The sequence below is a fragment of the Octopus bimaculoides genome, chromosome 10, assembly GCF_046866305.1.
Source record: "Octopus bimaculoides isolate indiv1 chromosome 10, ASM4686630v1, whole genome shotgun sequence".
In the NCBI taxonomy this organism is placed as follows: domain Eukaryota; kingdom Metazoa; phylum Mollusca; class Cephalopoda; order Octopoda; family Octopodidae; genus Octopus; species Octopus bimaculoides.
The window spans coordinates 9085412-9090411 of NC_142937.1; the positions used below are offsets into that span (position 1 = coordinate 9085412).

Consider the following 5000-nt stretch of genomic DNA (forward strand, 5'->3'; position numbering starts at 1 on the left):
CCGGAACCATGTGATTGGGAAGCAAGCTGCTTAACACACAGCCACTCCTGCGAATATATATATATATATATATATATATATATATATATATATATATATATATATATATATATATACATATACGCACGCACACAGATACATACATACATAGATACATACATAAATGTATACATAGAACGTGTCCGTATACATATATATATATATATATATATATATATATATATATATATATATATATATATATATATGGTCTTAGATTACAGATCTGTATGTCTGTGTATACATGTGTTTGATGGTGTGTGTGTGTGAAAGAGAGAGAGAGCGTGCGTGCGTGTGTGTGCGCGCACGCATATGGAAAAGAAGAGAAAAGGAAAGAGACTATGTAAATGAGGGGCAGAGAGAGGGAATGGAAGATAACCCAATCCAAATAGAAGTGATTGCACATTTAACTGACAGCTTAATATTTATAATGAATGATACCTTACAACTTTCAAATATTCAGACTCCAGTTGTATTTTCCATGTTATTTCATTTTTCTTTTACCGTTTTTTTCCTTCTGTTTTTTCACCGAAACATTTCTATGTTTGTATTTATCCTTGCCGTCACTGTCAGAAAACATACAATGGTGAGTTATGCAATAGAATTGAAAATTATCTGTCAATGTAATCAGTTTAGCTGACCTCAAATCCGATAAGTATAGGTATGTATGTAAGTGTTTATGAGCGTGTCTATATGTGTATGTGTGTTTGTTTGTGTGTGTATGTGCATGTGTGTGTATGTGCATGTATGCGTATCTATGTGTCGGAGTTTTTTGTACATGTATGTATATTTGTGTGTGTGTGTGTGTGTGTGTGTGTGTTCTCTTCTATTTTTAAATATTTGATGTCTTTCTGTAAGGAAGGAACTTGTTTCTTATAACGATACAAAGTTCATTGAAATGTAATATAATTAACACAAACGATGCCACATGTTGAACATGATAAAAGTTTGGCCAAGTTTTACTGTTCCACTTACAGATTGTATTCGTAATATGTGTTCGTTCCCCCCGCCCCCATCTCACCCACCTCGAAAATTCCCAGCTTTTCTTGATTGTGACTTTATTAACAAAACCAAGTGCATCAATTGTTATTGATGTAAATGTGGATTTATAATCTGAAGATACGTAGAATCTGAAGGTTACAAAGCAGTTAACCTCTTTCTCTTCGACTTTCGAAAATAGATATTCATATCAGATGGGTAGCTGACCGCTATGACGATACATATTTCAATTATCTCTTCAAAACAACTTTATCTGGTCTGTTGTGTTTGTACTTGGTAGAAGTGTTGATGGAAATGTTCCACCAATATTCCTTATGTTATTGGTTGTATATCTATTTAATAACAGAAGGATTCTCTCTGTTTATCTCTGGACGAGCTTTTTATCGGGTGGTATTGTATATTGTTTTAGCGACAAAGTCATGTTGCGATAGAGAGGTAGTACTTTGACGTCATTTGGTGGCAAAGCTGATCACATGTGTGATGTATTTCACTGAAATATGCCATAATCTACATTACTTAAATATGATATAATCTACGTTTTCGTTTGCATTTTAGGACTCACTCTCGTCCTCTAGGTATTTTTTATCAATCTCCTACTCTTGAATTGCAAACGCATATCCTTTGAGTGTGATGTAATGTAATAGGCACGAGTCTGTGAAAGGTTGCACTTCTTATTGATATTAGTGTAATTTTCAACTTTTCGGGAACATATTCATGCATTTTTTTTTTCTGTTTTTGTTTTAATAAACGTTTCACTCTCAGATCTTGTTTAACATGTCTTAGTCCTGCTGTTTTGAGGTAGTCAGGAAGGGAATATTTTCTGAGGAGCTCACTGCCAACATGTAGCAATAAATTCATATGTTTGGTTGCTGCAGTTCTTTAGTAAGTGCTGACTGTGACTCACCGTACGAAATTCGAAGGCTGTCTGCACTGAAACCTGTGCCTCCTTCTTCTCTTCTTAAGTAGAACCTGTCGATATCACTGTTTCTTCTACAGACCAATCAAGTATTCCAGATATTGGTATCAGCACTAGTATTGCAAATGCATTGTTGGATATTATCTTATTATAAGAAGTGACATCTAACTGTTATATTTTTTTAGTTTGGTGTATTATTCTCGGGTTATTCTATCTTTATTCACAGCACATTCGTATGATGTTTTCATTAGTGCCTAGATACTTATAGTACTTTTTGCATGAATCAGGAACGATAGTAAGACGGTTAATGCAGAGGTCCTGGGTTTGCGAAACTGACTTTCCACGTTCAACAATCAAATTAGAACATTTCTTTTGGCCAAATTCCATTCCTACGAAGGCTGAAAATATTGTTGTTAATTATATCCTTGTGGGGGGAGGGGTGCAACGTAAGCATTTTTACCTTAGAACAGCAAATAAATTACAAGATATTGGAATCTCTAGTTGTTACAAACCCTAGCGTGTAGCTATTGGATTTTTGCAAAAGCAATTATAAAAGACTTAATGCCAAAATAAACAGAAGTACAGAAAAAGACTATCTCCTTGGAATATTCCCTTTGAAACATTTATAACAACGATGACGATTGCTCTTGGTTATAAGGGCTGAGGAATGTTGCCCAGACCTTTGTGAACTTCTCAAAGGCAGTGACTAAGGTAGCAGACACCTTGGCAAAGTACAGTCTTCAGCAGCCATGGATGGGGAATGATTTTTCATATTCAAAATACTGACATTTTACTATCGTGGTTAACTTTGTAATATGGCGACGCATATTGTTGATGTTTACTCGAGATTTTTGCTTTCCTCTTGGGTTGCTTCCGTTTTGCAATTTCATAAACACATGCACAACAGAATTCTCCAAAGTGTCCCTTAAGAGTAATAACAGCTGTGTATAGGAATTTATTAATTGTCCAGTAATTTACATCACACGATTCTATGTGCTCTGCAACAACATCGCCAAACATCTGCGGTGATTTCTCTCTTCGGGCAGCATAACTTTGTTTAGCAAAAGTTGTTCTGCATATCTCCATACTCCCTTTCTTCCTGCCTGTTTAGCACTTACTTTGTCAATGGAATTAAAATGATCCTGGATGAATCGGTTCAGACAGCTTGTGTGAAGCTTGTACATAATTTCTAGACAAGCAATAAACCTATAGTATTCTCCCAACATGGTGGTTTCGTTCTTAGTTGCAAGACTCCACTGCGCTAACACACACCAATTTGGTATGTCAGCGTAGCGCTCTGTTCTTCTGAATATACTTGTTAATAACTTTCTGTAGAAGTTCAGCTTCTACCAGTTTGCAAAAGTTAGGTCTCTTCCATTTGTCTTCCAATTATGTGGTTGTAGTTTGCTAACAGCTATGGTGAAAGTTTCAGAATTGATTGTGTATGTTTTATCATCATCGATGTTTGTACATTATTCTATCCAAACTGATTTAGCTACAATACTTTCCTGTATAAATCCTTCTTTTCGTTCCAGACCTTAGGCTAGAATGATTCAAGATCATCCTGAAAAGGGACTTTCTTGACGGTAATATTTTACTTCCTCATCTTTCGGTATAATACCTGTGAGATGGAACAAAATTGAGATTTATATTGGCTCGCTCAGACAGTTTTCCACAATAACTAAATTATTCGCTCAGCGTCCTGAGTTCGTGTTTTAAAGTAATTAACTTTCTCTTAAATGAAACATCACCATAGCTTTATTACTTTTTTTTTATAAGATGTAATTGGTGAGATGTGTTCTCATTGTTCCCTTGGCATTTTACTATCCTAGTTAACTTTGTAATATGGCGACGCATATCGTTGATGTTTACTCAAGATTTTTGTTTTCCACTTGTGTTGCTTCCGTTTTGTAATTTCATAAACACGTGCACAGCAGAATTCTCCAAGGTGTTCTTTAAAAGTAATAACAGCTGTGTATAGGAATTTATTAATTGTCCAGTAATTAACATCTCATGATTCTATGTGCTCTGCAACAACATCGATAACTTTTAACATGAGAGCAATTGGTTTTTTTTCTTTAATCTTTAGCTTGTCGCTCAGTAACAGCTCAGAAAAAAATTTTCACTAACTGTGGCTTCAAAATATTCGAAGTTGACTATATTCTACAGTCATCTCTGTCGAATCGGTTACCTATAGAAGTATGCAAGAGTTTAGTGACAGTGGCAGCGGCTTATTTACATTATTTTCAGCCTGTCTTATTGCAGATTTTGGCCAGTTCCCAGTGTTTTGAGTATATTGATTGGCTTCGCAAGAATTGAAATAAAAAGTGTCATGTGATAGCCACATTTTTTTTCGGGTTTTTTTTTTTGTTTTTGTTTTTTTCACTTTCTACTTGTTTCAGTCATGGGGCACCGCCTTGAAGAATTTTTAGTTGAACGTATCAACCCCAGAATTTCTTTTTCCTTTTGACTTGTTGTAGTTATTAGACTGCGGCCATGCTGGGGCACCAACTTGAAGAATTTTTAGTCGAATGTATCGAAGCCAGATTTTTTTTTTATTTCTTTACTTGCTGCAGTTATTAGACTGCGGCCATATTGGAGCACCACCTTGAAGAATATTTAGTCGAATGTATCGACGCTAGAATTTTTTTTAATGATTTTCAACCAGCGCATGAAGTTAAGCCTAGAAGGTCTCTCCACATGCTAGAAATAACAGCCAAATCTCTAGAAATTTTTTTATAAACCCCTCGGTCATATTTTTTGGTTATTTTTCTTTCTTTTTTTTTCTAAAAATCTTTTTACTTGTTTCAGTCATTGGACTGCGGCCATGCTGGGGCACCGCCTTGAAGAATTTTTAGTCACACAAAAATCGGCATTTTAAAATTTATCTTTTAAGTCTTATTTTCTTCTCTCCGCACCTACAGATTAATGAGAATGAGCTGACCTTTTGAACTTTCTCCAGCCATTGAAGGTCTAACAGAATTATGGCGCCGAAGGCTAGTCATTCAAACGTACTTCTTATCATTTTTATGTTTCTACACATTTC

At 35.2% G+C, this 5000-nt stretch overlaps 1 protein-coding gene across 4 annotated transcripts in view; it reads right to left on the bottom strand.

Moving 5' to 3' along the window:
- Positions 1-5000, bottom strand: part of LOC106868734 (uncharacterized) — a 347617-nt gene that overhangs the window by 330789 nt on the left and 11828 nt on the right. The window contains exon 2 of one of the 4 annotated variants that reach the window (XM_089358358.1): positions 486-605. The exons of 2 other annotated variants lie outside the window; for them this stretch is intronic. The gene's annotated coding sequence lies outside the window, so the exon portion shown is untranslated. Of the gene's footprint in view, positions 1-480; positions 606-5000 lie in introns of all 4 variants that reach the window. One more of the 4 variants, XM_089358355.1, reaches the window with a different exon arrangement.